The sequence below is a fragment of the Spea bombifrons genome, chromosome 5, assembly GCF_027358695.1.
Source record: "Spea bombifrons isolate aSpeBom1 chromosome 5, aSpeBom1.2.pri, whole genome shotgun sequence".
NCBI lineage: Eukaryota > Metazoa > Chordata > Amphibia > Anura > Pelobatidae > Spea > Spea bombifrons.
The window spans coordinates 104,494,412-104,508,020 of record NC_071091.1 but is presented as its reverse complement, the minus strand read 5'-3'; positions in this window follow the sequence as shown (position 1 = coordinate 104,508,020).

The following is a 13,609-nucleotide window of genomic DNA, read 5'->3' as shown; positions in this document are numbered from 1 at the left end:
TTAACCGCAGTGCTCTAAACACTACGCAGGCTGGTATCGACCAAAACCTGGTTTTATCTCAATTTGTTCCAATAAACGAGGAGAGATTCTATTGTTTCCCACGGGCAGCAAGATAAGGAATCAGGATGTTTGTCCTTGGATTGGAGCTTACATAACAGAGTGAGAAGTCCTACACGAGGGTAATTTGCGGCTACCTGAAAAATATTATGCAAAAAAAAAAACTACGGGTGTTTTTAATGGAATACTCGTATTTTTGGTTGGAGTTGAATTTACTTTCTTGAATGAAAGTCTTGTATCCTTGAACACGTGAGATTTCCACCCAGGAGAGTAGTAGACTCCAGAAAAGTTCTCTTACAGATCAGGGCACCTGTGTTGGTGGGGGGGGGGTTATGGCTAGAGGCACGATTCGACAGGGCAGGACCACTGCAAGGTGGCAAGTTTAAGGTGTTGTGGCAACCTTAAAGAACACCTTAAACTTGCCACCTTGCAGCGCTTATCTGCAAAGCATCACGAGGTGGCACGAAGCACAGACCTCCATCAGTTTGACAGCTACCGGGACTGAGGACCCCCAAACCCTCCCAAGATCCCTAAAAGTGGGACAGCGAGGCAGCTATGCAAAGGAAAAACTGCCTGAACATTGAGACTGTCTCGTATAAAACAGCACACTTGGGAGGTATGGTGCAGGCACTCTGTGGGTTACATTCCCTTCTTCATTCTAACTCAATTCCACCCCATCTCTTTTCTCGATATTTCCCCTTGGCACGTTAAGTCCACCCTTCTATCCCTTGCCTTCGTGTATTTATTCCCCTACCTGCTCATGGGGGGCTAGTATCGCCCCGTTACCCTCCCAGCCAACGCCTATCAAATAATGATATTTGATTCCGCACAAAGGAGTCTTTTCTCCCAATGAAAATGTCAAGCAAATCTTCTCAAGGAAGTTTTCATCTAAATTGCTATTCTTTAATGTAAAACAATAAAAAAAAAAGGTTTTCATAAAAATACAATGTCGAAACGTGCTTTCAAAAGAACTGATGTCAGCACGAGATGAAAGGAAACGAAGTTATTGTCTCAAGCAAATAAAACGTAAGAAATCAAACATGGAGGTTGTTGGTTTTCTTTTTTCTTTCATCATTTTTCGTGCACACCCTACAACAGCAGGTTGGATGCAGAACACACGGGCAGAACCGAGATCAAATTTAGCAATCCTTTTTTCTTTAAAGAACGGCTCAATCTGCCAAATTGGTCTTGAACATTACCGCCGGCGTATATGGATTAAAAAAAATATCCAAAAAAAATATCCAAAAAAATATAGCCATCTTATTGTTTTCTTCTCTGGGTATCCATGATTATTCCTCCCGGTAACGTTTTCTCACCGTTTTTGTTAAATTGATTGTTATTATTATTGATTTTTTTCTCTGGCGGCCTTTGTAAGGGTGGATAACTTGGAGTGAGAGACATTCACGAAAGGGAACCTTAAGTTTGTATGCTTGCGTAGCGTGCGGCCTGGCATACAAGGTTCTTATCAAAGACATGTCCGTATTGGCATAAGTGTATTTCATTTTGTGTGTTGTGACTGAATGAGGGAATCAGGCCACATGGATTGTTTACCCAATACCCTGGACCATGATTACCACCAGTGGAGATCTGAGCAGTGGCACTGCAGGCACTACTTTACAAGCCACTCTATTCTGCATTAAAGCAGTAAATCCACCCCACCGCAAAACCGATGTCCTGCTGCTTTACAAAAGGCGCGTTGTGCCTTTAAGTCATGAGACATTTCTGTAATCAAAAGCAAGACTAAATCTTATACAACGACTTGGTTGCTGCTCTAGCTTCTTGAAACCATAGAGGAGAAAGACTAGAGAGGATAGAGGTGACCTTGTCTCCTAACCATGAGTCTCTATGCCCTTTTTACAATATCAGAGTGAAGTTAATTTATATGACAAGCTCTACAAGGATACATTTATATATATAACCCAATATCGGACCCAGGAACATTCAGGCTCTGGCTACCCAGAGCCCTCCCTTGTTAGGAGAAACCCAACTTATGATAGATGTCCCTTTTAAATTAATTAGCTACACATTGGAGTGGTGCTAGCCCAATTGGGAGCAGGGATGAGTGGGCATGAATTGACATTGACACACTCTGCTCCCCTGCCGAGAGAAAGGAGAAACTGACCTGGAGGCTTGGGGGAACAGGGCTTCACCCTGAGACCCCAGGTCAAACCCAGAGAGCGTCCTGTCTGATCTTGCCTGGTCTGTCCTTGCCTACTATGCACCTAAGAAATATTGGAGGGGTTATCTGTGCTTATTATGTGGATATTTTGGGATGGGGACACAGATTTGTCTTGGAGAAGTAATAATTGTCAGAGTTTTTAGGAATACGTGTTTTCGGCTGAAGAAAAAAAAAACACACTGTGTTTTCTCCAAAGCTTCGACATATGAAACATAACAAAAATCCAAAATATATTTTCAGCCTAGTTAAAGAGATCCCCTGTTGTTTATGCAACAAAAGGTGGGATTTTGAGTTCGCCAAATAACAATTTAAAGCAGCGGATGAATAATACGTTCTCCTCCTCTACGCGGCTAAAAATTCGGGCAAAATAAATCACAGCTTCGGCAATCAAGGCTGCATTTACAGAGCCTTTATCATGCAAGTTAGCAGCAGGTCACATTCTCTCCCCGGGTAGCTGAGTGATGGCCTCTGGCTGCTCTGACTTAAACGAGGTCTTTAATGAGTCACCTGTTCTGGATAATTAATCCAGCTCTGGCCTAAGACTGGATTAACCTGTTCATTGCTTAACCGCCGTCACTGGCTTTACGTAGCTTCAGGTAACAGAATGTAGCCTTTTACAAGCAGATGTGGCTAAAAAGTCGATTTTGCAAAAATTAGCAATTATAATTATCTTTCAAAAAAATCTGATATTAAATTATAAGGGTATTTATCTTGACTGGGCGTGGCATAGGTAAAATGTTTTAAAAGTTCTTTTTTCTGCATTTTTTTTTTAATTATATTAAGGTTACCATACCTAGGAACGTCCCATGTGGAGCTCTCCCTCTTTTTGAAGAATGGCTTCATGGGAGGGCAGGGCTAGTGATACATGGAGACGGGGCCAGCTAACACATGTGACGGGGCTAGCCCCAGATAGTCTTAAGTGGGTTGTGGAGTGGGTGTGACCCAATGCCCCTCCCACAGGGAAAAAGAGGTAAGTGACTCTGAGACCCCTGGGTAGCAGTCCTTCATCCAGAGACCCTGAGTCAAACCCGGAGCATTCCCAGGTATGCAGATGCCCCCCTTTTATTTTTAAGGAATGATTTGTAAATTCTCTTCTCAGGTCTTACTTAAAGTGTTTTTTAATTAATTATAATTAATAATAATTGTTTTATATAGCGCCATCATATTCCGCAGCTCTGTACAATGGCAAATCAGATATTCTCCCTGTGATCGTACCAATGACTTCTAGATAATGTATTTGGTCATTTCAGATTGAATGGCTTTTTTCATTAAAACCGGATAAAAGAAAGAAAAAAGACTTACTGAAAAACTTAACATACAATACTTTTCATTAGAAGTAATGAAAGGAGTTTCACCGTACGGCTTAGCGATGGGTAAAGTTATACAGCAAGTCGTTTAAGGTATATAAAGACCGCAGTGTATAGAAAACGTCTGGCTGTAACTTGAGACATCGGTAAATATCCCTTTTCTTCTTCCAAGTGAGTTTGTGACATGCTCTGCTTTGGCTCCGAAGCCTCTAAGATGCTGGGATTCTTTCTCTTAGACAATAGACCATGTGTTTCAGAGCACTTTAATTCGCAACGAATACTGTCCATCTAATGGCTAATTTCTGGTGCATGATTCAACAGTAATAAAAATAGCCAAGACGTTGCCTTCAATAGATCTTCTGTAAGTCTTAGAGGAACTTTCGCTTCCTTTAAATTAAATCTCTTATTAATCTTTAACCCCTTAATGACAAAGCCTGTACATATACGGGCTCAAATTGCATTGTTTTCATTGTCCTTGTCCTTAAGGGGTTAATTCAATTTCCCAGTAGCTTCTGTGTATAGCGTTTCTAAGCACTTTGCTAGTATCCTGACCACAAGCATTCATTTCTAGGTTTTTGCTGACCTGATGGTCCTCTCCTGTATGGCTGGCAGGAGGGATGGGGCAGGATTATGGAGAAGCGGCTAGGATGGAGTTAGCGGTAAATGAGGGGGTGCTGAATCCCCCCTGCGTGCGTTTGCAAAATATCATTCCCCTTGCAATTTGGCTTGTCTTATGATATACTCTGTGCCAGGAGACTGGGGGGGGGGGTCTACTACTTTCCTGATTTAGCCCCTTTAGGACAACCAGTTGTCCTTAAACCCAATAATGTATTGTGAACCCGTGCAGGCTTTGCCGTGAAGGGGTTAAGATTTGATTCACTTTAATATGCATTCTGTGTTCAGGAGGCTCCATGGGACTCAGGTCTGTCTCTTTAAGTAAAATCCCCGAGTTCTCTAGACAGGCAGCCAACCTTTTGTGAAAGTATTATTTGAAACGTTCTATGAAAACATCCCAGACAGGTCCTTGTATTGTCCTTGAATATATTTCGTATTTTAATCATAACCTCACATAGGTGTCTTTTCTCCAAAGTAAACAAATCCAACGTACAAAGTCTGCCTTCACGGCTGAGACTCCTCCGTTCCTTTAATTCATTTTGTTCTCCCCCTTGAACCTTTTCCAGTTCTACGTCTTTTGAACCAGTGCCTACAATGGCGGCATAAATTCAAGCTAACGTTTCAAATACATAATGAGGCATTCTAACCATATATGGAAACTTCTTGGGATAGGCTACCCGGAGCGCTTCCTCTTCTGTGGGCGTGGCTTTGTGAAGGGGTGGGTCTATCTATACACCATTGGTTGAACATATACTTATTCTAATCTATGAACACCATCGCCTATTTAGTGAAGGGAACTGTAAAATGTAAGATTTGTGAAAGTAATATCAACTGGAAGCGTTTGAATGCCAGATTTCCTTTACCATCTGGTTTCCATGTGTCTCATAAATAATGTATAGTTGCTACAGCATATAATTCTTATTGTCTTTTAGCCCCCGGTTTTTTCTTTTTCTATCTTCGTGTCACCCTGGTATTATCAAATCAGAATGCAAATAACTCACGAACAAATAATTGTACGTGACATTGTGACATCACGCAAAATAAAAGGAATACAACCTTAATGTGATGGATTACTTTGTTACCAAGATCAAATATATAATTGGGGAAAATTACATGTCGAAGTGTGATGTATATAATATATATATATATATATATATATATATATATATATATATATTGTGAAGGGGTGGGGACATGTGCACGTCTAGCAAAATCACTGCAAAATGGATTCTTATTTAGTTTTTGCCTCAGTTTTTTTCATTCGTTTTCGGGCAACGAATTTCGTTTCCCGGCTATTTGGCTCGGACAAAATTGGGAAGCCTTTTTGTATTGGGAAACGACATTCGGGGGGCATTCCCAAAGATTTCTTGCCACCTTCCAGACTCACCTTTCATTATAGAAATTTAAAAAATAGGTTCCGCCAGAGTTAGGTTATATACATACACACACACTCACATATACATACATACATACACACACACTCACTTATACATACACACACACTCACATATACATACATACACACACACTCACATATACATACATACACACACACACACTCACTTATACATACACACACACTCACATATACATACATACACACACACTCACATATACATACATACACACACACTCACATATACATACATACACACACACTCACATATACATACATACACACACACTCACATATACATACATACATACATACACACACACTCACATATACATACATACATACACACACACTCACTTATACATACACACACACTCACATATACATACATACACACACACTCACATATACATACATACACACACACTCACATATACATACATACACACACACTCACATATACATACATACATACATACACACACACTCACATATACATACATACACACACTCACATATACATACATACACACACACTCACATATACATACATACACACACACTCACATATACATACATACATACATTCTCACACACATATACATACATACATACTCACACACATATACATACATACACACACACTCACATATACATACATACATACAAGGCCGGACTCACGGAAATGTATTATATAAGGTCAGCCCAGAGAGATTCACCTGTAGGAAGTTGGCCCTTCATAATGAATAGTTATGTTTTGATCTCTGCAACCTTTCTTTCAAGTAGTTTGCGGAAATTAATAGGCAAACATTTAGTGTACTTTTGTAATTTGTAAATTTAGAATGCAGGATTTCAGCCACTAATACAAAATCAACATCGATTTATTTTACCGGCGATGTCTGCTCAGGCACGGTGCGTTGTGCGTTTGTTTAACTTGGCTTGGCTCCTCTTTCTACCAAGTCAACAATAACAGAGAATCATGAATAATCAGCCGGCGATGGCGAAACATCAGCTGAAAGGCAATAAATCTATTAATCAGAAAGATATACTGAAGGCACGTAGTGATTGAAAACGGGTTTATGACTATGTATGAACGCTGTTCCAGCTGACGGTTGGAAAACAGCATTTGGTAAATCTAACCATGGTGTTTATATCAAAACAAGGTCAACATCTTCAAGGTCAAAATCTAATGGTTGCGAAAAATAAACTTAGCTACGGAATTAACTAACTCAAAACAGGTGAAATCGCGTCATAATCTGCCCACGTCTGGCTCGGAACTGCGAGACACCCGTTACATTGGTGCGAGAGGAACCCTGATTTTGGAACTTTGCCAATCATTCCCAAATATGTCCACAATATAATGTTACGTATTGTTACTACAATAACTCTAAACTGCATGCGCCAGAGACCAGGTATTTATATTGTTCATTAAACAAGCGTTTGTATACCTGTTGAAGCTCTCTTTGTCTCGGAGGCTCCAGGAGAGACAACTCATTTCTAGACCTCCGAGGCAGTGGCGCTAACTCTCCAGCCACTTATCCGGTCCGAGCCCAATATTAACCAAGGTGTATACTAAGTAAGCCCCTCTACTAGATCCGTAGTTGGAGAAATAGAAAGGACAAGCAGAGGCCCCTGGCAGCTCTAATTTGTCCATTGTCCCCTCCATTGACCACTGTCCAGCACTGGACCTGCCCGGCACACTACATGAGACTGGGCCCTCACGGCCCGCTACACAGCACTGGACCCAAATAACCACTTTCCAGACATTGAGAGCTTTAGGGCCAGTGACCACCAGGCGGGACAGCGGGAGGATCATAGAACAGGGCAGCGGGAGGGCATGGCATGATAGTCCCATTTTTAGGTTATTACACAGTCCCATCATTTCTGATGGTGGCCCAGAAAAAAAAGGTAAATAATCTTGCTTTGGAAAAAAACTTACTCATAATAGCATTGCTATCAAATCGTGTGCCGTGCTATTAATTAGCCAAATCTAGATACTTTTTTAGATTTTGTTAAATGAAATATAGCAATTACTATATTTAAGTATCTGCCCCGTTAATTAAAGTGCCATTCAATCTGTTAATTAATGTTTGTTTATCATACATAAAATAAGTGCAGCTGCATTTTTAAGGACGCCTGATCTAACATTAATTAAAGCACCTGCCCAAAGAAAACTTGAACAACCTGTCTTGTTAAATAAATATTGCTTTACTAGCGATAAACTCATTAAATAAAAATAATAATAATAATAATAATAATTCATAGAAGAAGAATAATGGCAATTGTTATGATTATTATCATTGTTATTACATGATGCCCACACATGGGAACCACGCTGGTTTGCTTGAAGGAGTATCACAGCTGGTTGACGGGCTCTGCCCGCTACCTCCATTTTTCATGGTTTGCTCCCCAGGTGTAGACCTTCCTCCATTGCTAGACCCACTTCTTTGTCGATTATGGTGGAGAAGAAGGAGACCTCTGTGCCATCTCCATAGTATAGTAATATATACGTGTGTTTTCCAAATAGGCAGGATCCATTTCTATGCATTTTTTTCACTAAATAAAATCTGGAAAATTATCCCTTGCGCAATACCTTATGTGAAAAGTAGATCAGAGGTGAGAGCCAACGTTTAAGCCCTTGGTGGGACTGCTTGTAAGATCTGTGAAGACACCAACAAAGAACCTATGCCAATAAGAGTGTTGGAAAACCATGGTCCTATTCAATCACTCACCAAAAAAATGAGATTTTTTAGAGAAAATGGAGATCGAAAGCTAAAATCATATTCACAAGTAAGTCACTCAACTCTCAACAAACCATTGAAAGAAAGATTGCTAAGTGCTCAACTGCATTCAGAGTATGTGGCTCTGTGCCCAGTGTGCCAGATGGCTTGTCCAGGCCTAGTTGCGTAGAAGCACCTCGGAGGTATAACCAACTTGATGTCATCCTATTGGCTGGATATGACAGTAGAGGTGAATTTCATCTTTTAACTAAGTTTTGACCTATACATTTGCTAGCGAATGTATTATCTATAGGGGAAACAATTGGCACCTTGTTATTTTTCAACGACAGGAACATTTTCAGGAGAGATGAGGTTCTACAGACATGCGCAGTGTCGTGTCATACATAACAGGGCAGGAGAGGAATTCGAGAATCAGGGATTAAGGAGAATTATAAATCCGACAGACTTGCAAAAAATGTGTGTCATTGTGGACTGACGTGACCTCCTTCGTTTCTGAAACATTAACCATTTACTGTAACGCGAAGAACAAAATCAATACATTTTGACACTTTTACATCGGGATATTAAAAATAATCTTAAAGGTTTTTGGATTTTTTTGGAGTTAATTAGAAGTTGCCCGTATTCCGATACTGAGACGGCAGATGACTGTGAATGTCAGGTGAGCAATAATTACGATGTTTTGAGTGGATTCTTAAGAGATGTATTGCCTTTGTTTAGCTGCACCACTTCACTTTATAGGTTGTGTAATAAATTGCAGGGCCGGAAATGAATATAAAAATGAGGGATTATCTAGAGAATTATAAATTGCATGAATGTGTCATTGTGGACTATGGCACTGCTTTAGGGACCAAAAAACATTACTTTTAACCGTAAAAAAAAGAAAACAAAACCAATATGGTGTAGGTGTAATATTTTGTAATAGTGGTTTATAGCATTGGGATATAAACATATGTTAGGGTAAAGAAAAAATGTCGGTGCGCTAAGCTAGTCTCAGGCTCAAATAATACAAATGTATAATACGAGGCCTACCAAACAGGTGTAAGCATGCTGCAAGAAACAGTGTATTGGCTGTACAATGTATACAAAAAACAAAAACTGTCTGCGCTTCTCACCCTAATAAAGTTGGCAACAAATATATAAACATAATATAAATGAGAGGTTTTGGTTATATGAATTGGCCAAAGCATAAATAAGCTCACCCGCCACGTCAAGGCACACTCTCAATAGGGTGAGAACCTACTCTCACCTCCTATGTAGTGGGCACACAAAGCAGTTTATACTTTATGTTAGGGTAAAGTTATTACCTTTTAAAGACAATTCCTACAAGAATATATGTATCGATCTCACGTACCCACTACATCATACAAGAGTTCCACAGAGGCTTTCTAGTAGTTCTCTCACGTGATTGAAACATGAGGAACATGTGTTTTACTCATACCTAATGTGAACATGTATGAAGAAAATTACTTAAGTTTGTGGGAGGGATAATTGGTGGAATTTAATCAGTTCCCACATTAAATCCTTAATAATTTGGCCCAAACACCTTAATAGCCCCTTCCATGTTGCCTACATTCCTTCACTACATTTTCTACTTTTTTTATAGGTATTTTTTTCAGATCTTAAAGATTTGTGAGTTTTTTGATGGCCACCACCCGATGTTTTTATATGAATCATCTGATATGAATATGATCTTGGTATGATCCAATCCAACAAAAACTGCAATCGGTCGCGCTGGAATTGTCGTCTTTCAGGTGTGACGGACGTAATCCTAGCCTAGCCTTAATCCTCCATTAATGAACGGTGTTTTGGTGCTATTAATATATAAGCTTAAACATTAAAGAATATACAGGCGACAATCAAACCCGAAGGACATTCTCCTCATCTGTCATTTAACGATGAGTCAAAATAATTTAATTTGTGGACACATTTTCTGCTTTGCATTGCTGTTGTTTCTAATCCTCATTAAAGAGGATTATTAGAGCTGAAGAACCCTGTGATACCCTCATACCCACCAAATATTCTGAGATCGTAGAAAAGAGGGGCATCAGGGAAGGGACATCCCAACCCTTGGGAGTAAAGACAAAGTTTGCTAGTATCCAAGAAATGGCGGCACGTTGTGTCAATGAGCATTGTGGGGTTTTGATCATAGTCCCAGTAGGGCAGTAGATCATCCAGCATTCCTTTTAGAAGGGCGGACGGGACTGGAGCTCTGGTGGGCAGGAGACCTTGAAGCCCTGTTTCTCCATATCTTAGATATCCAAATCTTTAATTTCTATGAAATTCTTTTTTTTTCCAGCAAGTTCTTAATTCATTTGGGTTCATCTGTGTGTACATGGGGCACACATACATGTTTTCTAGCTAATGGGAACATGTACTGATCTCACCGTAGGTTTTTTAGGCTGTTCACTTCATCCTTGGCCTAACGTATTATTGTAATATGTGTGGGACTGTGTGCCTAACCTTCCTGTCTATTATTGAAATGTATTCTAATTTGGATTAACGTTTTCTCGGTGGCGTATTCACTTAGGTTTAGCTTGCAGGACAATTGTCTCTTTTCTCATCTTCTTCTGATATCTCCTTTTTTCCACTCATGAGATTAACCTCAGTAAGTCATAGCCTCCTGCTTGGAAACTGTTCTTTCTCCGTTGAAGGGGACTTCAAAGTAACTACTACCCTGTCACTTGTTTCATTTCTGTCGTTAGAAGAGTAGACTTGAACATCTGGAGGGTTTCTAGGCATCAATACTCTGGAATGTGGATTATCAGATGGTAGGTTTTTGTTTTTATTGATGTCTCGAAAGTGATATCTGAAATTTTTCATTCTGCCCTTTAAATATATATTTAGATGGATGCTTTAGTGTCCCATTCATCCTCACCAATAAGAAATGTATATTAAAGTACTTTGTATGAGTGGCGTCAGTACGGTTGGTGTCACCCGGTGTGATGACACATGGTGTCACTGACGTTGGGGGAGGGAGTTGACGCCGGGGGAGTTCCCGCTGACTTCCGGGGCGTTCCCAGTGACGGCAGCGGGAACCACCCCCATTTGAAGGGGGAAATGGGCAGGGCATGTCAAGACCTCGTTCCCTGCCTGGTGTGGTGTCACCCCCTGTAAAGTGTCACCCGGGTGCGGTTCGCACCCCCCCGCCACTGCTTTGTATGGATGCTTGAGCTTGCTACAGCTCCACAGCTACAACTCGCCACCTGCTCCTGTTTTCACTCCACTGTTTGGTAACTTGAAGCAACCAATCAGTGCCAGGAAAGCATCCCCATTGATTGCAATGGGAGCGCTTCCTGTGCATGCGCATGGGCGGTGGTCACATTGGACAACCTCCCAGGAACTCTTGTTGAGCAAACCCTTAAGATGGCTGGTGGTGAGTAGGAGATGCATTCAGCCAATCATATCTCCTGCTAGTAGCGGGTTGGTAAAAAACGGAGACACACAGGAGATAAAAAAAGATTATTTAAAGGGACCACTCACCTAGCATATGTATTCAAGGACATATGAGAGCCGGAGTGTCCCTTTAAGTACCTAGTGAAACACATCCAGATAAAAATATTTTATTATTTTATTGTTATATGTTTTATAATGTTTATTATTTATATATGTTTACAAAATGTTATTATTTATATATGTTTATATATATATATATATATATATATTTTATCTTTATTTTATATGGATATAATTAACCTTTTTCTCCCTAAAAAAAAAACACTTTTAGAGTTTGGGTGGCGTTTTGTGCATTTGAAAAGAATATTATACGTATTTATTATAACAACATGTCTAGGTGTTAGCTTTCTAAATCTTTTCTATCCATTGAAAATATATTTAATTCATGCGTTTTAAATGAGTGAATATGAAGGTGTCAGCACCGTAACGCGTGACCCTGAGAATCTGCCCAGCCACCTTGAGTGATACGGAACAAACCCCGAGAGAAGAATCATTCTGAAGTAACCAGTTAATTGATGTTCGAGAACGCGTACGCACGTAATTTATAAATATGACTAACGGGTGCGCGCCAAAGTAGTCGCAATAGCTGTATATAAATCATTCTAAAAGAGGTATCTGAAAGTTCGAGTTTCCGACTCCTGGCACCAGTTTGGGTGTGTTACGTTCCTTAAATCAACCCAACCGAGGACACTTTTGTACTCGGTTAATAAAAACAAGGAATGCATTACACAAATTGCTATTAATAAAAACAAACGTCATTTTGCATGTTTCGCAACGAACGTTGAAGCCGTTTAAGGGGCCCTTGGACCAAAAAGCGAAGAGGAAACATGACCGCTGGCCTAGGTGGGCTTCAAAGGGCATGCTGGCAGCTCCTGCACTGGATGGGCACCTGCAACAATGCTGCCATGTTTAGGGGTTATGTGGAGGCCGATGGAGGCTGGGACCACGAAGGTGAAGGACATCAAGCAGCTCCTCCTATATGTGGGAGAAACAGTTTATTATGACTGATCCTGACCAAGTGGAGTCCCTCCTAAGGGACGTTATTGCCCAAAATGGTAGTGCCTCTCCGATGGCTCTTCTGGAGAGGACACAGACATACTCCGGAGGCCAGACACATGTGGCGGTCCCAACCAGGCGGAGCGGGAGGAGGAACAGTGATTCAATGCCTCCTGTGTAGCTACAGTCCTATCTGCCCCTTCTAGAAGGAATGCTGGATAATCCCCTGACCTACCAGGACCTGTATCAGCTCCTTCCCTACTTGTGCACTCCAGAGCCGGTGCCCATGAGTATAGAGGCCACATGGCCCAAGAAAGCAGTTAGGGGGGTATTAGCTCGGAGAATGGGGGAGGTGGAGATCGGAGGGATGGCGGGAACATTTTAACGTTGCTTATGTCTTTGGTGGAAAGGGTGTGTAATTTGGGCAGTGTGTAGGGTCAGGGTCAAGCCTCTCTTCTGGGTTGAGCGTGTCACATGCTCCCCTTGGGATGGGGCTCAGTCTGGCATCGTTTGCCTACCTAGATCCCCCTGGGTGGATTTGCGGGGCAGAGTCCTCCACCTAGTCGGTTGAAGCATTAATGTTTACCTCTTCGCCAAATCTGTTCCAACTGTTTTTATAAATTTTCATTAAAATTTGTAAAAAGTTGAAATGATATTTGAAATTATACCTGTTAATGAGACAATTTAAATCGCTTTCCATGGATTTTTTATTATGTCATAGGTCGTAATTTTTATAAATACCAATAAATTTAGCTTTTTAGTCTAACTCATTTGTATCCCAGAAAATCTAAAATATCAGAAATGGGAATGGTGGCAGAAAAGTAAAATCCGGTGGCAGGCTGATATTTTTTTTATCTCATGTGAG